This window comes from Anas acuta, chromosome 16 (genome assembly GCF_963932015.1).
Source record: "Anas acuta chromosome 16, bAnaAcu1.1, whole genome shotgun sequence".
Taxonomy (NCBI): domain Eukaryota; kingdom Metazoa; phylum Chordata; class Aves; order Anseriformes; family Anatidae; genus Anas; species Anas acuta.
In genome coordinates, this window is record NC_088994.1 from 5,651,242 (window position 1) to 5,673,239 (window position 21,998).

A 21,998-nucleotide genomic window follows, 5' to 3' on the forward strand; every position below is an offset into this window, starting at 1 on the left:
CTTTATACAGCTCTTGTGCAAACCAGTTGAATCCAGTCTCAGACTAAATCAAAGTTTTTACAGGTATTTTAATTCCCTAGGAGCTAATGAATCACCTGAGGTAACGCAGGAAAAAAAATAAATCAGGCTTTATCAACTCTTTGATAACAAAAAAACACTTTCAAACACATGTACCCTGCCCGTTTCAAGGAGACGGGGTAAGGCATACGGTGCTAGAACACAGCTGAGCAAGTTGTACAGAAATCTCAAGATGTTGGGTAAAGCAAAGTTTGGGAATGAAAAGCTGCAGGTTCTCTGGAGTAGCCTTTGCTGATGTAACCATACGTGCACATTGAAGGGTGCGGGCAGAGCCGTTCTTTTTCTTCACAATTAAAGCCCAAGGCCGTGTATGTGAAGCTCCTAAGTCTGTTCCTCAGGCTTGCTGTGAGTGCAAACACCTGAACTTCCTGTAAGTTTGGACGTGCAGGACTGTGTGCTGGGTTAAATCACGCGGCAGGAAGGGCTATCTGCTTCCCTGGGCTTTGTGCTAGGCTTGGGCTTCAGCTCTGGGTTGCAGCTGGGCAAGTACCTTCAAGCAGCGTCCTTTGAGCATCACCACCCCTGCTGTGCGGTACCATGGCGCTTCCCTCCCCGCCTCAGCTGCTCAGCAGATCGTAGTTCAGCTGCATCTGACATGTGGGGCGATAGATCAGGAAGAAGATCATAATGCAGCTCCGTGCATTTGTGAGCTGGTGGTACCTCTGCAGACAGCGATGGTCTCCAGATGTGACAGGCAGCTTTGAAAATCTCAACCTCCGAGATGCCAGAATTTGGATCATAAGATGCTTTTCAAGTCTCCCTCTCCCCCCCACCCAACCCCAGTGTGCTGAAATTTTGGACCAAGCTGTATGGAGCAGCTTGTCCTTCTGTGTATGGACTGCCTAGTGTCGTTGGTTCTCGGTCCCCACTGGTGTCATTGGGGATAAAAAATAATTGCAGGAAGTAACCAGAGCTTTCTGAGACAATGGCTTTGATTTTGGATAGTAGTTAACTTGCTTTTTGTCCTTCTCATCAATACCCATAGCGTTTCAGATTAATAATCTGTTGGCTAAAATTTTGATTTAAAAAAAAAAAAGACCTTAAAGTTCACACACAACTTTTACCGTGAACCTCTTTGACCTTTGAAAAAGAGATTCATAACTGTTCTAAAAAATATTTTCCATTTATACTCAGCTCACTTCCTGGTTCTGCCTGGGAACAAGAAGCAGGAAGCACCATAAATCTTGTGAAAAAGCCTGTTCTGGCAAGCTTCCTAGCCCAGTTTTGCTGATCATTGAGTTTTGGATCATTTGGATAAACTTCATGTAAGTAGCCAAGCTCATGTGCTTCTCCAACCCATTTGCAATCTCCAAATCCTATGAAGCCAACTCGTTGCTTAGTCTAGGCAGCCTGAACTTTGCCCCTTCCTGCCCCACTTTCTTTCACGCATAAAGCACGATCTTAGGGCTGCTTTGTTTTTTTGGATGAACTTGGTGCTAATGTGGCTGAGAGTCTTACAGCCAAGTATAACATGTAGGCGTCATGCAACCTTCCTTCACACGGCTTTGCTAATACCCCCTAATCCTGTCTGGTGATACCTTGGGCTGTTCGGAGACTGAATTAATCCTGCGCAGAGCTTACCAGTTACACGAAACCACCACAAACCCTCCGCGTGGCGGCACGACGCTTGGTTTGAAGCTAGCAAGATGTTCCCTGTGCAACAGAGAAAGCAAGCTTGAACCCCAAAGAGAGAAGCAGCTCACAGAAGACGGCCTGGGAGTAGATTTTCCAATTCCTCCTCTTCTCCTCTCGTGGTGGCCCAGGGCTCTGTGCTGAGGTAAGGCCGGCATGGCAGCAGCCCTGGAGCGCATTGCCCGGGGCTGCACGTACAGGTGCAGGTGCATCAGTACCCTCAGGTGTTTGCTCAGCAGCGGTAATGGGGTGCTATTATTCCTTCGGGCATTAGGTCTGTTTTAGTCCGAGAGCGTGGTGTGTGATGAGGGCAGCACAGCACTCGCTGACAGAGGGGTCTGCTGCCTGTCACACCTTGACTTGTTGAGCGCGAACACAGCCCGGGGATCACAAAGCTGTCATTACAAAGCATTAGCATGAGAAAAGGAGCACTCCTCATGTTTTGGCATGTCACACCCAAGTGACAGGGAGCACAAATACAGTCAGGCACACAGAACAGTGCAAGTCAACGTCGGCTTTGACAATGTTGGGCACCAAGGCTGTCACTCCTTTGACACAGCCCCTCCTTCCCCCTACCCACGCTGCCATTCGCAACAGCAGCTCGCCCACCGCTTTTATTTCTGCACAATGTGTCAATAATTACTTGTCAGGCCTCTGCTTATAGTCCTGGGATGCTGAATAAACGCTTATTATGCCTGAAAAATGTTGCAAGCTTTACCATAAATCTTGTGTTACAAATGCACACAATAGGGGCTATTGACACAGCGGCAAACACTCGCATTAACATGTAAAGTCATGCTGCCGAGAATGGAGTTTGACAAACTAACTTGCAGCAAAGGAGTTTGTTGACCTTTTCTTTGCCTTCCTGGCAACGGGACGAGGTTTGTGTGTATTAAAAACCCAGCTGAATGGGAGATGAGAGGGGATACTAAACATCTTCCTGTTAGGGCTGCGAGAGGGAGGGTGATCTGTATCTGAGAGCACTTCACAGCTGCCATTATCAGATATCAGCCTTCAAATATACAGGAGCTACACAAGCATCTGAAAGCTGAAGTTCGCTGTATGTGAATTCAGTAGCCCACTGACTTCTCCCTGTGCCTGTTTGCCCAGTAGAGGCCCTAATGGGAACGTTATTGCGGGCTGGCAGCTATTCATGGCTTGCCCCTGCAAATTGCAGCTCCTCAGCTGTTTTACTGCTTTGGGTTTCAGATTGCGTCTTGCAACAGGCTGGGGGGTTGATTTAGAGGTACTGGAATGAAGTAGGAAAGGTGTTTGTCAACTGTGCAAGTGTTACAAATTCAGCTCGGAATAAGAACCTTTAAAAGAAGTTTCAGAGAAGTGATAATTAGGGCCTGAATTCAGACACCTACTGACACCTTGTAACTGATTTTTTTTTTGTCTTGTCTTGTTTTGCTTTGTTTTTAAGGTGTGCAGGGATCTACCCTCTCTGTACCATTAGCCAGGACAGGTGAACTTCTCTAGAGCAGGTTTCTACCTGTAGGTGAACTGAATTACCCCCTGAAGCGTTCCCTTGCTTTCCTTTTGTTTACAAGATTTTCCATGGTTCTCTATTTCATCTTTGAAACGTTCTTGTTTAGTTCAGACCTATTTCTTCCTGCATTCAGTGACTGAAGATACTTGTTTAACCCTTTCATGTTTTCAATATTCTTCCCTCCACAGCTGTTTTCTGTCTTTTTATATCTCCTTCAACTTACTTTTTTACTCATTTTGGCAATGTAAGCTTAATTTCTTTTTTATTAGCCAGTTTCCAGTAAGCTTTCAGTCCTAGATATCCTATCTGGATCCAGTGATCCAGAATTGGTGTTTTTGAAATGCTGGAAAAGAGTATTTTAAAAGAACTGCTTCTTAAATCACAATATTATCAAGAACATAGGAATAGGAATTTCCTTTGGTTACAGCCTGTACAAAGAAAACCAGCTTGTTTTAAGGAAAAAAAGCTTTTGTTTTGCTTTTAGGAAAACCTGAAGCATGGAATAAACTACCTAAACTCAGCAATCCAAAAATTCTTTGGTAAATATGGTGTACGTTGTATATATAAACCAGAGAGCTACATGCATGCTGTGGTACACAGATGAGCCTATAAAGCCCTGTGTACCAACCACAACCAAAATTGCCCAAGTGTTTATGTGTACCTATGGAGCGTTCGGTTTACTTTGTAAAGTTGGTTGGATGTTCAGCTAATCTCTGGAAGAACCACGTGGCCTGGATTCATCGCACCTGATTTGGGCTCTGGCTCCCCGGTGGTGTAAATCAGCATGAAGCCGTGCTGCTGCCGTCCCGCTCCTCCCTCCTTGCAGACACACGCGCAGCTGTGGGTGCCCGCATCCTGCCTCCCTTGTGGCAGGTCAAATGCTCGGTGAGTTGCTTCGGGGAGCTCCTCTGGCAGCAAACTGTTGTTTTTTGTGTGGTTCATTTTCTTTTGTTGTAGCTCTGTGCCTTGGTTCATTGCAAATTCAGAGAAGCACGAGGGAAGGGTGATAAACACAATGCAGGGAGGGAGGAGAGGGTTAGCTTTTGCAGAACTTCATCTTTAGGAAGGAGTTCATCTGAATTAGAAGGCTGGTTATATCCTTGTCCTTATCCTTCTACAGGAAGTAAAAGCAAAAAGCCATTAGAAGACCTCTAAGATCATAGGTTTCCCTGAGATCTCTCTACTGATGGTCCTTCATTCGTGATATTTGACATAATGAATTTTCATCATTTTTACCTTAAACAGAATGGTCAGCTTTCTTTTAAGTAATGCTGATCTGTTTGGGATAAATGCACCACCGGCAAATGTTTATCACAGTAAATGAGGTTACTGGATTGCCCTGTTGCTGCTTAGCAGTGAACGAGGACAGGCACTTCTGCTTGCTTGCAAGGAAGAGGGATTTTTCTCTTTGGACTCTCCCACTTCCCCTGTCTTGCTGAGAGCACTTCAGCCTCTGCCTGCCCTGTCCTGTGGCAGTGCTGAGCTAACCCAAATCCTGCCCAGAGCCCCGACCCTAATGCTTTCTGATAGATACGTCTTTCTTAAGGTCTGGAGCTAGCGTGCACAGAGAGAGGTGTAGCAAGATCAGCTGGATGTACCCTAAATTTAGTGACTTCTGTGAAATCTGGGTTTATCACAGAATTGTGGGGGTTGGAAAAGACCTCAAGCACTTGAGGTGGAGCTCTGTGCATTTCCTCTTCCATTTCCTCTCATTTTTGGTGCCCTCCTTGACCTAGAGAAGATGCCTTCCTTATATATATATATATATATATGTTTTCCTTTTTGAAATCTGCAGAAACTTGGAAAGGAGAGGGCTGATGAGTAACTGGCAGCACAGGGAGGTTGGCTGAGAGCTCCCTTTGATTTACCTGACACTTAAGAGAACACTGTGTACACTTAATATTGTAATGTCTGTGGCTTTTTCCTCTGATCCAGTGCACAGCAATCACTTTAGTCTTCAAAATAGGGAATGAGGTATAAAAGACAACACATCTAGCTATGCTGGTTTGTAGAGCATTGTGTTAAATTAAGGTATGTCTCTATTCCATGAATCCATATAGATGATAGGCGTCTCACCCTCTTTTCTCTGGTGGTAAATGTTTAAACCACTTATCTGCATTATATTAAACCTGGTTAATGCTTGGTTGTGTGTGTTTCTTTTTTCTTTTGGTCCCCATTGCACCAAATCTCCAACTTTATGGAAAATTGTTAAAATCTTAGCAGATGAATTCTTTATTCATGGATACAGCATCCTTTCTTCCCATTGCAGAAATAGAAGGAGCGCTGGAGCAGAGCACTGAAACTGTTCAACTGAGAGTTGCTTTCAGCATGAGGGATGGGGAAGGAACGGGATTTGATTGAACTTTAATTGCAGGAGAAACTTTAAGAGGCAGAGCTTAATGAGAAGCGTTGGCACTTGGCCTGGAAGATAAAACCAAGCCCACCTCTTAAATAAATAAATAAATGCTCTCGTGATTTTTTTTCCCAAATACAAGTGGTCAGGAATTTAGTCTCACGTACAAAAGTTTCCAACTGAAAGGCGTCCCGTTCTTGGGCTCTGCAAATGTTTATCCCTGATGGAGGTATTCAAGATGTTGACAATTTACACTGGGAAGCTTTCCTTCTCTACCTTTTTCCCTGCGGCTGGTTCCAAAGCTAATCCGCTACCATTAGAAAAATGAGCAGAACCAAAGAGCTAGTCACGTTTTTTTGTTCTTAATTTTTCTTTTCATTCTGCAGTTTCTGCCTGTAGAGTTGATTTCAGGTTTGTTTCAGGGCTGCATTCTGTAACAGAAAACCTCTGCTTATAGTTCAGCAAACAGAGCCTGTGTTACAGTCCTGCCATCTGCAAACGGGGCCCCGATGGACAGAGATGGGCTCTTTCATGGTTTTTGGCCAATGTAGCTATTCCAGGAAGAGTCACTACTGTAAGAGTAGTTGCACTGACAAAACTTCCAGACTGTAGTTTTGTCACTGCTTATATGACATGGCCTTTTCCACCCAAAATAAACACAGTATAAAAAGCTAAATAGTTGCCTAATAGCCACTGTCTCCTATAGAGGCTCCTGAGATTTTCATGTGAATCTGTGGGTGGAAAATGGGCACCAGAATAGTGCTGGTAGTTCTCTGCACAGTGGCATGCTTTGTCTATGACCCCATGAAAAGTCCTTTGAAAATATTATATTTCTGAATTGGATCTCAGCATTCACTTTAAGTCTCCTGAGGTCCCCCAGGAGGCAGCTTGTAAGGGTCTCTGGAGAAACATCGGGGCTGATCCTCTTCTTTGTTTAAAGATCAAGAAAAGAGGGACTGTAGAAAGGAAAAACTCCATCTCTGGAAGTAATACGATCTATGGTGTATTTGCAGTGCCTAAGAAAAATGCCCTGCTGGTGTTGCTGTTCAAAATCTTCTTTGAAAATAGAACTTAATCATTTAGTCCTTGGTCTTGGCCTTATTTCACCTTTTGTATCTCTGAAAGCTAAGAGTATCATTATTGTCTTAATAACAGCTACTGAAGTCTGTGTCTCTATAATCAAACTGTTAGAGGATACTATTTTTTTCTAAATCATGCCAGCATAGCTAGAAAATGTTACCTTGTTGTCAGACCTGGCGTTCCAGTGCTGAGGCTGATATTCCTTGATAGAAGATACTGAGATGGGGCAAAATCAAGTTTATTGACAGAACCCCGATAACAAATACAATTTGGATGTGGTACTTAGAGGCATGGCTTAGAGGGTGGTAGTGCTGGTAGGATGATGCTTGGACCAGGTAATCTTGGAGCTCTTTTCCAACCTTAATGATTCTGTGATAATTTGTGGAGAGGCTGGCACTTCATTTCTGGAATAGTGGAGTGAAATGCTTCATCGGGTTCCTGCAGGGTATAGAAGCAGGTCTCCTACAAAACCTGTTAGGAACTGATGAAAGCTCTGAGGCGTCAAAGGCATGAGGGGTGCTTTGCTTGGGGACAGCAGTTTGGGAGTAGCTGGATTATCTGAAGGTTGAGGAGCTGTCTGATCTCATTCACTTTGGAATTTGATTTGCAGCAATTTGTTCTTGTCTGCTCTCCCGCCCTCCTTACTGTAGGTTGGCAATGTTAATGTTTCAGATCCGCGTCTGGAATGGAGCCTGTGTATTACCACCAAGTTGAGGCCTTTGGTTAAGACGTTGTAGAAGGTGCCCATGGACAATGCTAATCTCCTGTTGTAGTGGGCAAGTATCTCCAGGTAAGTTCAGGAAAAGGCTTCAGCAAGTGCAGGTCAGGCGTCAGTAGCATGTCCCAGCGCAGCCTGGGTTTGCCCTTGTTTTTTCTTTATGCTTGCAGTAACTGATGGGGAGTTTCTGTAGGATTTAAAGCAGATGAGTGATAAAGTACAAGATGAAGAAGGGAAAAAAAAACACCCTGTTCTTATTTTTCATAAGCATCTCTGTGAGTCAGCAGCACATGACTGTGTCCTTCAAGGTTACAGCTGCGGGTGAGGACAAGCAGGACTGTCTGTCTGGGCTGAGGGCGAGCGCACGCTGCAGCAAATTCCCTGCCCTTATCTCGTGCCGTTTATGTCTCCTTGGGGAGGACGATGACCTTCTAGCTCCTTTTCATGGAGGGTGGATTTTGTTTTGAAAACATCCTCTTCTAGAGGACTTCCATAGTCAGTTGGAGTCAATTTTGTGAACCTTACTTCTCAAACCTACCGGCAGACTTGTTTGTGTAATTTATAAGGGTGACGAATCTGCTAGCTGTGGAGCACATTAAGCTCTCTGCTGCTGCAATGTTGTGTGTTGTGCTGTTTGTTTTCTGAATTTATTTGTCTGAATCAGATCTAACCACTGTGAAACTGAAAACCTCAAGTTTAAGTGCAGACTACTATAAACTACTGTTTTCCAGTCTCTTGTACTGACGTAGCATTGCTGCAGGGCAAATGCGTGTGTGGTTGCTTCAGATTATAGTTCTGTCCCTTTAACTGTTGAGGGCAAAATGTATTGTTTTCACTGGTTTGTGAATACCAAACCCAATTCCTATGATTTCTAGCAGTAGTGGAAGCTATATTCTGTTTGGAGAAAGTTATCTGCTAATGCAGTCTCTCTGCAAATAAGCTTTCTGGCAGAATGCTTTTATTTATCTCAGCCTCTTCCCATGCTGAGCTTCAAGCATCTCTCATGCAGGAACGGTCCTTAAATTTCATTACAGCTTCTCAGACCTTCTGGTAGTGGGATGGGACATGATCTCCCTGTAACATGGCTTCTTTCTTTCTGAGGGTTGCCGTTGTTTTTTTTTTTTTTTTTAAGACTGGCTTTCCAAGCCCTCTGACTTCTGAAATGGAACTTCCCCTGTTAGCTTTGACAGTTGGCCTACACATTCCTCTTTTTCAGTGGCAGGTGATGATTTTAAATGGCTTGTCCTTGGCCTTTGAGTCTATAGCCACTTGGTGGTGTGAGCTTGAATTGCTTCTGAGTGAAAAAGGGCTTCAGCCCATGTCTCCTAACTCATGGGTAACCCTTCTGGGTATAGGTTGTTACGCAAAAGCATGCTATTGTCATGAGCACCTTCTCCCCATGCCATGTTTTTAGAGCTGTATTTGACTGCTTGTGCTAACCCCAGTGCTATTGGTACCCATTGAACACTCGAGGAGCAGTAACTGTGTAAGGCTGCTTCTGGTGCTTTGGGCCAGCAGTGCCTGGCAGTGGGTCCTGAGGGATTCAGGTAAGTTGAGTAAGGAGCAAAATGCAAGTGCATAGATGTGAGTTGCATGGCCTGCTTTTTCAGCTAGATGCCTACATTCTAGTGTGAGTGAAGGTAAATAAAGACTCTCAAATTTTCCATTCTTTCTTGCTTAACCAGTCCATTAGATTAGGAGAAAAAGAAATGATGTGATAGGCCCTAATTTTAGTGAGGCTTTTGACAGTGTACCTTATTAATAAAGTAGAAAAAAGTGGTCAAGATTAAGAGACCAAAAAATACATTAGTATTTGGGGGGATGGAGGGGTTGCAGACATTTTATTAATGGTTAAAAAAGGTGTGATGTCAGACTTGGAGGGCATACAAAGGGATGGTTGTGTAGCTGACTGTCCTGGGCTCACATATGGTCAACATTGTTACTAGTATCTTGGACTGTGCACCAAAAAGATGAAGTATGAGATTTGCAAATAAGAGTGAGCTGGGAAGGGCTGCAGATGTTCTTTAGCATGATGCTGGAATTCAAAACTTTCTGATAAGTAGAAGAGATATTTAAAATGAAGAGGCTGAATTTCAGGAAAGCCAAATTCAAAGTGTCGTGCGGAGACGTTGCAAGCCAATGGGAGGGGAGAAAAGGATGTGGAATTTGTAAAAGTTCTGAGACTGAAAATGAGTCAAGTATGTTGGGTGGTAACAGAAAAGATGTACCTTCTGGTACATGTTTATAACAGTAACACATGCAGAGCATAGGAGGTGGTTACCTTTGCTGTATGCAAGAAGTTCATAGAAAGAAAACATGGATTTTATTCTCCGTATCAGATGGAATAAGTCAAAAAGTACTTGGACTCAATTACTGCAAAATTGCACGTTGATTTATGTAATATATTAGGAAAAAATAAATGGTGAAAGTTATGAAGCACTGAAAGATGTATCCAAGGTGGCTTAGAATTTCTTTCACTGTACATTTTTAGCAACAAATTAGATTGAAATCATTCAGGAATTGTGTTGAAATATTTATCCAACTTGTGCAAGGGGAAGAACTTGCTGACCTTTAGAGTCATCCTTTTCTATTATAATCTGTCTCAAAAATCAATTCCTGCTATTTTGCCTACAAGAAATTCAACTTCTAAAATTCTCATATGCATATAGCTGTTTTTACAACCTTTTTCATACTGCATCTTTAAGTGTTTTGTTTAATTTTTGTCTCATGCTTGTGGATGCTTGTAGGCTTTATCACATGCGCAAAGCTTGATGGAGAAAGATATTTCATGTATTGAAAATATTAAGATTTCTAGAACATTTCTTCTACTACTAGAACATCTACTTTGAAGAAAGAAAGCTATTTTTGTCAAACGCATTCCAAAAAATTTGGGAAAGGTCATTGTAAAATATTCATTTTGGTATGTCTGACATGTTTTGATACCTATCAGTAATAACACAGGGAAAGATTAATGAGGAATTAAGAGGGAGGAGGAAAATACAAATGTTATTTTTCAGAAGTCTGGGTTCGTGTCACCAATTCTGAACAAATACGACAAAACCGCTAGTCAGTGCAACACTAATCATGTCTCGGACAGAAGACCTAAGTGTGAGCGCTGGGGTTTGAGCATGCAGTTGGCATGTAGCAGCACAGAAAACCACTTCAGGCCATGTTGCTCTTTGTGCCAGTGCCCAGGCTTTTTGATGTGGCTGCCACATGTGCACAGCCCTGCCAGGACCGAATTAGGCAAACATTTCGTTAGAGAGAAAATTGTCAACCACTACTTTTACATGATTCCAAGAACAAATCCTTCTCTCCACCCTACCCCCACTCCCAATACTGTTATTTGGTGGGGGCAGAGTATTCTGGACAGAAATCTGAATGTTTTCTTGATCATGTGAATAACTAGAATTGGCAAGATGCATTTGAAAGAATTTTCCACTTCGGTGACAGCAGCAGTGATGGCGACACTTGGCCTTCTTGGGACCCCAGTGAGAGTTTGGGTGCTCAGTTCCTGGAATGATAGACAGGCTCCTTGGAGTCCTGATAACGTTGTCAGACCTCAGGTTAGATGTAAAGATGGCAGCAGGAAGAGAAAATAAATCAGTTGCTGACACTGTGTGAGTCATTGCTGGGTATCCATGTTAAATAGCACTTCCTCGCCCTCCTAGCAGGATACGTGACCTCATATGCCCACGGGAGACTATCTGTTGGATTTGTTCCATTTTGTGTAATTTTGAAATTCATGAAGTTCATTGGAAGGATTAATTATGTATAAGGCATGTGTCTGCATGTTCTTTTCATCTGTGAATGTTACCCTACATGCAGTTATTAGGGGCCTGATTGGACTGAACGTTTTGACAAGAATTCAGTGACAAAAGGGGCCCATTAGTCTTTGAAGTCATGGGCCAAGGAAGAGGAATGCAAGCAACATCAGTAATGACCTCATTTAACTCATGACAGAATACAAGATAATCAGGAAAGGTCATTGTAGTGCCTGTGTAGTACTCTGTGTGCTGCACTGCTCATGTTTCAACCAGTCTGTATTGCAGCTTGAGTGAATGCTGAAATCTTCTGACGTTCAAATACAGGAAGGATGGACAGTACAAGACAACAACAACTGGAAAGACCCTCCCCTCCTTCATATACCTACAAGAGAATTAGCAAACAGCTGGAAACAAAGGAAGACTTTTTATCTTCTGATACCTTTTTTTTTTTTTTTTTTCTAAGAAAGAAAAGTTTTCATGGAAAATAATGTCTTTTTATCATAGCTACAAAGCAAAAGTACTTCACTGTTTAGTCAAAGCTGAAAATCTGTGGGGACAAACATTATGTTCAAAATTGCCAGGGGAGAAATAGCTATTTTACATTAATAGTACATTTCTGTGAACCTCTAATGCAATTATCCTGCTAGTTTTATGAGCAGCAGAGTATTCAGTGGACAACTTGGAAGTATATCTCCTTTCTGCATAACAGCTACATTACAGGTAACTAGAATTTGGGGAAAGAAAAAGTAAAACAATGCAAACTCCATTACCCATTTCATACTCTTTGCCCTCTTATGACCCAGATTTTGGAACAGGCATATGTAAAAGTACAAAAATACCATAAAACAGACAATTCTTCCAGTATTTTTGTGCTAATGGGAGAGAAGAATGACTGGAAATCTCTTGGAAGAAACCTGTGCTCAGAAGAAGCAATGCTCCCTGCGGTCCTCAGAGATTTGGGTATTTTACAAAGGGCTTGGGGCAGCCTAAAACTTCTGTTACTGCTGTGGATCAGCTTTAACTGTGTTTGTGCATGGACAATGCAAGCAGTTTGCTTTAGGTGCTTGTGCCCTGTTTCCTCTCTTCTGTTTTGCATTCTTAGCTGTGTCTTTTCAACAGTCATTCGTTACGGTTTCACTTGGACTTTGCAGGTATCTCCAGTCAGGGTGACTTGTCAACCATACGGACAGACTGCTGTTTTCTCGGATTCTTGGAACACTCCGCCATCAACACAAGAATGCATATTTCCTTTGTTTAGCCCTTGCTAGGAATTTTTTGGACACACAGTCCTCAAAGGCCTGATTTCCTCAAACAGCTCTAGACTGTGCCATCAGCTTATTTCTCTCCCAAACAGAACCGGCTTTGTGCTGGTGTTTCAAGCAGCAAGCCACCTGATGGCCAAGGCTGCGTGCACAATCCAGGAGCTGTGAACACATTTACAGATGACAGCGAATCTGCATCTGTGCAGAGCTGGGATTCATTGGAATTGAAACACCTCCACGTTGTGTCTCAGAACTACAAATACGCATCTAGGAAATAAGTACATGTAAGCCGTCCCATTATACTCCGAGTGTGCTGTAGTTAACCCAGCCGAAGCACGAGATGATGTATATGATGTAAGGTCTTGTTTACACTTCTGCACAGCAGACAAAGTTATTTGGAAACTTGCGTGCTTTTCTGATTTCTTCATGCTGTTGGGTATGATGTGAGTGCCAACAGCAGCAACCACCATGCGCTTGATGTTCTCCATCGATTGCCTCAGCATGGCGCAGGTTTCAGCACGGCATTGGCTCAATTTTGTGGATCCCGCTTTGGAGTGCATTGATCACGGGGCAGAACACGGTATGGACCTCACAGGTAAATTCCTTCGCTTAGAACTTCACGGTCAAGACTTTTTGAAAGGGACATTTTCCATCCCCACCCCTAAAATATTAAGCAATGCTACAAATTTTAATTCCACAGGTCTGCTTGAATCTCCAAACTGTTGACTCGGATTTCACAATAGCTGGACATTTGAAAACATTCAAGTGTGTAGAAATACTGTTACACTAATTTAAATGCCCCGCAGTCAGGCCTTGCAGTTGTTTTCTTGCAACACGTGTCTCGTAGCGCTCGGTTTTTTACTGGAAGCAAAACAAGCGGGGTAGTGGAAAACATGTGACTGTCTGTTATTTACATCCCCTTCCACCCCCACCAGCCAACACAGTTTGAACATGAAAGTCACTACAGAGCAGCAGCCTATAAATATTCAGAGAAATCCAAGCAGGGCAGAAACGTTGCAAAAACCTTGGACTAACAGTGCACAGGCCTGAAGAGTTCGGCCTAACCACTGCTGGCCAGGGACACAGGCTGAATTCAAACAAAGACTGATTGTAATTTTGTGGTTGGACATGAATGTTTTGCACAACTCTGATTGAGGCCACTTTGAAAACTGGGCCAGGGTTGTAAAATAACCTATTTACTGCAGTGTGCATTGTATCTGAAAACACAGGGAAGCCTTGTAGATTCTAACCGGGCTTGGTAGGGACCTTATGGCTGAAAAAAACCTTTTCTGTCTGTGAGGAGCCATGTGGGACTGTGCTTATTTTATTTGTTGCCTTTGATTAAGTGACGCAAAGTGGATTAAATGCAAAGCAAGGAATTGGGCATTTTTTTTAGTTCTAATTCCAGTTTTCCCATTGATTTTTTTTTTTCCTGTGACCTCTGACAAGCCATTTAACCCCTTGGCCCTTTGATTTCTTACCCAAGGAACCAGCGTAAGGCTGCTCTACTTAGAGAGCTTGCCGTGACGACTAACGAATTAATGTTAATGAACTAATAATTGTAAAACCTAAATTGTACACAAACAGCCTTATGTTTGTGGTAGTTGATACAGGAGGCTCATGAGTCTGTGCAGCACTGTCTGCACATGACTAAGTCATCTCCCATTGATTTGCTTTGGAGCCTCAGTTGAATGCACGTTTGATCTTGGGGATTGAACTTGTGACCCGTGGCACTGGCACTGGGATGACCTTTTGCCTGAGGCAGAATGCTGTGAACTGGAGTATGCAGGTGTTGAAGGATGCACATTGGCTCTTTCTGAGCTTTCTGCAATGGCAGAAGTGCCTGGTGTCCATTGATTTCGGTGGAGCTCCCTCAGAGCCTCTCTATAAACTGCTTTACAAACCCAGATATGGCCAGGAGCTGGGAAGTGGCACTATCAGACAGCCAGCTGCACCTGAAAAGAGATGAAATCCTTGTTCTCCTGCCTGGTGCTACCGAAGGAAACTCAGGCATCTCAAGAACAGTCCCTGGTCTAGCTAACAAAGAGGGAGAGCGAAGGCTTGATCCTTGCTCCTTGTGGGATGAAGGCATAAACCATCTCACCAAGCTCCTTCCAGTGAGCAAGTGGGTTTGTGTGCCTACCTGAACTTGTCAATTAATCTTTTTATTAGACAATTCTTTTTGATTACTTCCATTTTTTCTGTTCTGTCTTGCACAGCAGATCCCAGCACCTGCCTGCCCTGAAAACCTGAGAGGCATGAGATTTGAACGAGCTGTTGTCTGTACAGATGGAGCCTCAGCTGAGGGACTGCTGCTCCTCTTCACCATGCTGAACCTCACTGTTGGTGGTAAGCTGAGCAATCCACCACTGCCAGGCATTGCTATGTAGTAGTCTCCTTTAGCTCTTTTTCAGTTGTTTTGAGATACAACGGAGAACCTATTAAATATCGTTGCTTCGGCAAGAAAAAGCAAGTCTGACTAAATTCCAGTGGCAAAGGCAAAAATGGTGGGGGGAAGAGGCATGTCCTGTAGGTAATTTATTATAACAAATCTGCTTTGAGATGTAACTTTGGCTTCTTTCTCACCTGTTTAGAGCCTAAGTGCTACAAATCTGCTCTGCTTGATTTGCCTCCATATATTTATATGTCGTCTGTGTGACTTCCACACAGAACAAGCCATGATAGAAATCTTTCATTTAATTAAAATTGATTTTAAAATTCCCTTGATCAATAATGAGTTAAAATTCATCCCAGCAGTGATGGGAACAGCAAACCTTCTGAGAAAAGCTTTCAGGCCAGTGGTTTTGGCTCTAGAGACTGGGTCTTGCCTGAAATTATCCCTTTCTTGGCTCCGGTCTCCGTGGTGCTTGGCACGTTATGGTTTACCCTATAGCCCAGCTTGTCAGCCACCCATATGAAAAGCTAAGACATCCAGGCTAAAGGTCTCTTTCTTATTCTGCTTTTTTCAGCCCAGATGCTTTCAGCATCAAACTCCTTTATAATGTCTGTTGCCTTCAGGTTGGTACTGCCCACTAGGCTTCAAAGTAAAATGAGTATTTTGTGGAAAATGACCCAATGTTTCTTCTTTGATTTCTACACCACAGTCTATCTCATCTTTTTGAAGTGATCACTCAGTTGGAAAAATGGGACAAGTTATTAGTAAAGCAATGTTTAACAGCTACATTTAAAATATTGCAAAAGGGCCCCGCTGCATTTAAGTTTTATTCCTAGGCAGAATAAAGACCTAAAGAAAACATGTATAATATAAAATAACCCTGTTTGTGTAACCTTCCCATATAGAAATTTTGAAGATTAACAAATGGCTTCAAATTTTTGAAGATTAACAAATGGCTTCAAATGACAGTAATAGCCTGTTGTTCATACTCCAGGGTGCTTCCTAATTAATTGTCTCAAGCCTTCACTGAGAGTTACCTTACTAAAAGTGCTATGATCAAGGAAAATTAGGAGGCTGGAGTACTCGTTTGGTTCTGCTACTCTCCTGAGAGTTGGTCCCATACCAGTGTATGAGCACTTTGTTCCTGATCCGGCAATGGGAACTGCTTGAGTTCCTTTGAAACCACATTGACTTGAAATAACAAATTAACCCCAGTGGTCTGATAGCAGGACTGGGGCTCTCATAAACTCCGGACTAGAATAAATGCAGAAGGTAGCATCAACAGGCTTTTAAATAATAATAAAAAGTCAACTATGAAACTAATGTGTAAATAATAGCAATTTACATAAATGCACACAGGGTAAAACTGAGGTGCTCTAAAGAGTGCACTGAACAGGAATTACTGAGTATTGGTCCAGGCAGATGCTATAGCATCAAACAGGAGGGAAAAGAAAAGAAATGTCAAGTATACCAGTAAGGACTATTGTGGTCTTTGATCCGGTGGGTACGCTACCATTTTATCCCCTAGTTAGGGGAAAGTGTTTTCTTGAATGGCCAATTCATTTTGTGTTGAAAATGCTGTGAGATGATTTGCTATTCTTTGCTGACTTGTAGAAGTATAGAATAACAAGAGATGCCATGATGATAAATTGTTTTGGGAAGCAGAGAAACAGGCACACACCTGAGTATTGGTGAATGCATGTAGAAAACAGTACACAATGTAATAATTGCTCGGTACAAGATAATTCTACGACATTGAAAGTATTGTGTAAAATTTTGGACACTGATATTGGAAGTCTTTCTGCTATTTGAAAGAAAATTTAGACAGCATCTTCATGTTAGTAGAAGTAAGAGTTTCTTAATAAAAAGGGATTTTTAACCCTAAGATACCAATCTTAAGGAAAACAAACAGCTTAATACCATGGGAGGGGTAATAAATACCTTGAGAAGGTCTTCAGCTTCTATGTCTATCTAGAATCTGCCCTTGAATGATAATAAATAACACTTATTACAACCACTGTAGCACGTCTGTCAAAAGGCCTCCAAAGCACCCCATTCATTACTCGAGTCGCAGTCACACAGTGATGGTGGTACCTGTGTGACACCCAAGGAACCTCAGCCTTACAGGTGTGAAGCCACTGGGTCAGCGCCTCACTGCAAGCTGACGACAGCACGGGGAGTAGACTGCTGGTCTCCCAGCTCCCATGCTCTCACCTCTAGACAACACTGCTCCGCATGAAAAATTCCTTTGGGCTTCCTTTTTCTTTTCTTTCTTTTTTTTTTTCTTTTTCTAATACCTATACTATCATACTTTTACAGAGTCCGTAAAGTAGCCAAAACCTACTCATTTTGTTTTATGATGAGAAACATTTTTCACAGCTCTGCTTGGTAATAGAATTAGATGCTGGATGCTTTTTCAATCAAGTGTGTTGTGATTAGGGACTTGTTTTATGCTTGCTGCAGCCCAGTTTCTCTGACCAGAAACGCAGTGCAGAAAAATTTCACTCTGCTCCACAGGTGGGGTTCTAGGCCCTCCTGCATTGTGCTACCCTGTATCTCATGCACTGATTTTGTACTGCACGATGACTGGAACTCTTGGTTTCTAGTTCCTTTTTCTCCCTTTTGCCTTTCTTTCTTGTCCCCAGCAAAACTGTAAGCTCTTGCAGGTAATGTGTTCCGACTGTTGATTTCTTCTGCTCATCTTCTGGAATTATAGGAAGATCTTCTGAAACAATCAGGAGGATGAAATGCAAATTCCTTTTTCAAATTAAATTTTTTATATTAAAAATAAAATTCAGCAGCTGTCTGAACTTTGGTTTTCCTGGGAATGGTTCCTTCTGAGGGAGCGTACTCTGACGGGACAGCATAAGCAGTAGTTTATTTCTTGTGGGAGGAAGGCAACTATTGTGAGAAGAATGGGGAAAAAAAAAATACTGAGTTTTTTTTGTATTTCCACTCTTGCAATACAGTATTCCACAGTGGAATTTAAGGCTGTGAGATCCTTGCTAATAATGTAGTTCCAGTGACTGTGCAAAGAAATGTCAAAATGTTAATATAGTCATCAAGGGCTCCCGTGCTGCCTCAGCTATTTAAATCTCTTTCAGAAAGAGAGTTCTGATCACAGGAGCAGTTCCTTGCTTGGAGTTTAAATGTGCTTTATTTTCCATGAAGGCATTTTGGAGCCTCTACCTTCCTTCCTAAAGACGTAGTTGGGGGAACATTTGCCAACTCAAACAACCCCCCTTTTCCCTCCTCTCCCATGCACCTGCTATTTGTTTCTCTGCTGCTCCGTACTTGTAATTGTGCCATTACATTTGTTGCTCATTGCCACAAGGGAACTAGGTGCACGAAGCCAAGATAATTTAAGGGAAATGGCAAACAGACAAATGTAATTGCTTGAATTTTAATTTTGGTCAGTATGCTAATACAGATGTATACAAAAAAAAAAAAAAAAAAAGGCCTTCATATATTTCAGGGTAAGGAATGGCCAGTGCATGGATTTCCAAATATTGGGAAGATCTGGATATAGTCACTGGATATAGTTCGAAGCTTCCTAGGAAAGTTCATTAAAAAATACGGATTTTGCTCTAATAAAAATAGCATATGTATCATCTTAGCTATAGAGAAACTGTGGTTATTTCTTATGTTTAATTGTATTTTGATTGGAGATGAAAATAGACAGTGCTTCCCAGAAGAAAGCTTGACCCTACACCAGACTAGCTTGAAGGTAATTTAGGGATTACAGTTTGTGTTTTCTGAAGCAATTATCTGTTATGTGGAAAATTCAGTTTACAGAAAGTCTACAGAATTGTCCAGAGAGAGAGATTCCACTATTACAATCATCAAACAGTTGGCTTACTTGAAAGACCTTGTTGTCTTTGTCTTGTGATTCCTGCCTCTGCCTTCTTACAGTGCCAAAGGCTTGGCAAATCATTTGGTTTGGTGTTTCTGGAGTGTGTAGTGTGTCTGGTGTGCTGGGAAATGACCTGCAGAGCTTACCTGCTTTGAAGGTAGAAAATACAGACAATGACTTAAGAAAGCTGAAAGAAAGGAAAAATTACAAAACAAGCTGCTGCTGCTCTTCTAGTGCATCCTTTGCAGTGGTATGGCTGGGTCCTGGGACACACCTTGAGTTTTGCTACCCTCCGGAGTTCTCTTGTGGTTGCCTTTTGTCTCTTCTTCTCAGGACCCTTTTGACCATCTGTGGCTTGTGGAGAATATGAAAGCTCCTTCCTGTGTCCAAGATCAATAGCTTTAAAAAAGAGCACAAGAAGCCACTAATCATCTTTTCCACCAGGCATGATTAATTTTCTGAAGTGCTTCAGCTAGTTCGCTTTGAAGTCCCATTATTTATTTATTTTTAGCAAGTGTCCAGAAGTTGAAGGCCCACCCACGTGTCCTGCAGTAGGCTGGGGCTGGCGAGGACTCCTCCAGAGTCTGTGTTGTTTGAATGTGGGTGGGCCATGGCGCTTTTTGGAGAGCTCTCCCAGATCCTGGAAATAAGATTTCAAAGGCCAGTTGAGATGTTTCCCAAAGCACCCTGGCTTCAGTGAAAAGTGGTGCTGCTTTCCTGTCTGAATCTTGGATGAAGAAAAGAAGGAAAAAGTGTGTGTGTGTGTGGGGACCAAACGGCCACTCTACAAACTTAAATGTGATTCAGTTCTTCAGCTCCGCTCCAGCTGAATAAAAGACTGACTGAGAGAAGCTGTGTCCCCACAACCTCCTCTTTACGTGAGTAAATAAGACATTCCAGCAGTGCTGAGGCAGGGCCAGTGGAAAGATTATTTTTTTTTAAGTTACTAAGTCATCCACAAATCCACCTGGTCTCTCTTCCTGTTTCTGCTACGATCCATAGCAACACCGAGGGCTGCGATTCCTGCAGCATTACTTGCTCAAAGAGAGATTGCACATAAAGCACAGGAATGGTTCCCCTGGAGCCCTGAAGCTACACAAATTCCTCACTGTGTCCTTCGCAAGTCCAACTAATGGTTGTACTGCAAAGTGGGTGATGTGGTATTGGCTCACTCCGAGACGAACATGCCAGTGTGTTGGAGTGGATACGTACATGAGCCTCAACACTGCTTCCAGTTGTACTTGGCCACAGTTGTCTAATCCATCTTTGGCACTCGGAGATGTGCACTTGTACACGAGCCATAGATGGCAGAACTGTAATTGATTTGTTGCTCAGCTTGCAGGTACAAATAAAGGCAACATGCATGTGTTTTGTGCTTTGCACAGGTACATTTCTAATGATCAGGCATTGAAAATGTGTTACATTGCAAGTACGTATCAAATACACGTGCTGCTACCGTAAAACTGTCACTGCATGCTAGTTAAGGAAGGCGTCCATGACCTGTTGTTGGGAGATCCTTCTTTGAAAACCGGGCATGGCTGTCATTTATTTACATACTGGATTTGCTTATTTTTTGTTCATGTGCATCTCTTTCAGCACTGCAGACATGCTGAGGCTCTTTGAGAAAATCTGTGTTCTTCATTCTGTGGCATTAGTTCGAATGGACGTAAATTGTAACGAGGAAGCTTGAGCTGGCAAAGTTTCTTGCCCAAATGTATCAACTTATGAATTTCTGGGCATCTGTGCTCAATATGAAGCACCTGCTCTTGTAAGGTATGTTCTGTAAAGATTGGATGATGGCCCAGTTGGAAAGGAAGAATTCCCACATTTGAGGAAAAAATACCTGTTGAAGGCACAGCAGCGAGTGAAGAAGTGTGTGGCTCTGCAGAACAGCTGAGTAACGGGGCTGGGAAGAAGGCCTATACAGCAGGAAGGGAGAGATGTACACAAGAAATTAAAAAGTTGTGCAGTGATTACAGTAAACTGTTAATGTGCAAAACAGAAGAAAGTGGTTCCCTCTGTGTTTCTGGAAATGCAAAATGCATTTCATGCTGTCTCTTGAGGGTGACCCACTTATAAAGCAGTTAAATGATGACAGTGGATTTCAGTGAGGCTAAAACTAAGTAGACACAGCTGTAGACATTTCCATAAAGGGAATCTCCCAGGAAATAAGTCAGTTATGGAATCCAGGCTTTGTTTTTGGTTAACACTGGATGCAATTTCTCTTGATCTTACTGGAGATGTTTTTTTTTTGTCAAATTGAGTATAAGAATCATGCTGCTTTTAATCCGTTCTCTTTTGTTTCTCTTTCATCCTTCACATGGAAAGAAGTCGTCTCTGTTGTATTTTCCAAGACGGCTTTTATTCTCCTGATATGGGATGAAAATCTGTTTTCTGGACTCTTTGTGTTCAAGGCTTGCATAGCTGATGCTCGTGCCTCTGGCATCTCCTTCCTCATGGCTGGATTTCATGACCGACAAAACAATTGGCTGTATGCACATAAACCATGGTTTTAAAGTCCTCGTAAGAATCAGGTGGCAAGGGATAGCCTTGCTTGAATTATATCACGAGCAATATATAGGTATTTCTAGATTTTTTCCCATTGAAAAAGAAAGATCTTAGGTCTTATATTGGGTTTCCACGTGCTGGTCAGCATGAAACATTTACTGCATGATGGCCCCCAGTCTCTCTCTGGGTTTACACACAGCTGGTAGGGCATTCATTTGGCTGGTATCCATAAAAAGGACATGAGGTGCAATTCTGGGCCCAAGGAAGCAAATGGCAGCATTGCTAGGGCTCAGATCGTTGCTGAAGCTCCTCGTGGATTCATTGCTTAGGAGAGGGTGATTCTCAAAACAGTTGTTAGTGCCAAGACTGCTTTAGTCTATTAACTCCAATTACTTTGCACTCTCCTTGTTTCAAAACAGGCATGGAATTTTTCTACCCTAATTTAGAAGTGGGGAAAATATTTGCTTCTGGGGCTACGACCTTGTACTAAATACAAAGTTTCATTCTGATTCAAATACTTAGAGATAAGTTACAACCCCCTAAGGCTCACCAAGTCCCCCTTGTGAAGAATGAGGCCATTCATGTAGAGAGTGGGAGAGCAGAAGCAGCATGTTGGCCTTTACAAAAAGGCTGCCCGTCGGTTTATTCCCCACCTTCTCATTGTGTGCAGTGCAACTAATTTCTGAAGGTATCTCATGCACAATCGATTTTATTTTAGCTGTCTGATTACCACAATGCCATTTTTGCACCTGCTACAGCAACTCCTGGCAAGGAATATGGGGTGCAAGTGCTTGTGCTGAGATTGAAAGTTGTAGTTCTCCCAGTTTGTTCCTAGGCTGCTGCCCGTTTTGCCTCTTGCT

At 42.5% G+C, this 21,998-nt stretch overlaps 1 long non-coding RNA gene across 9 annotated transcripts in view; it reads left to right on the forward strand.

Annotated features, from left to right (window-relative positions):
- The window catches only part of LOC137865500 (uncharacterized), a 194,111-nt gene that overhangs the window by 154,668 nt on the left and 17,445 nt on the right, over positions 1–21,998 (forward strand). For 8 of the 9 annotated variants that reach the window (XR_011101937.1, XR_011101930.1, XR_011101935.1 and 5 more), the window contains one exon: positions 14,602–14,731. This is a non-coding gene — a long non-coding RNA (uncharacterized lncRNA). Of the gene's footprint in view, positions 1–1,212; positions 1,402–14,601; positions 14,732–21,998 lie in introns of those variants that run through there. The other variant, XR_011101932.1, reaches the window with a different exon arrangement.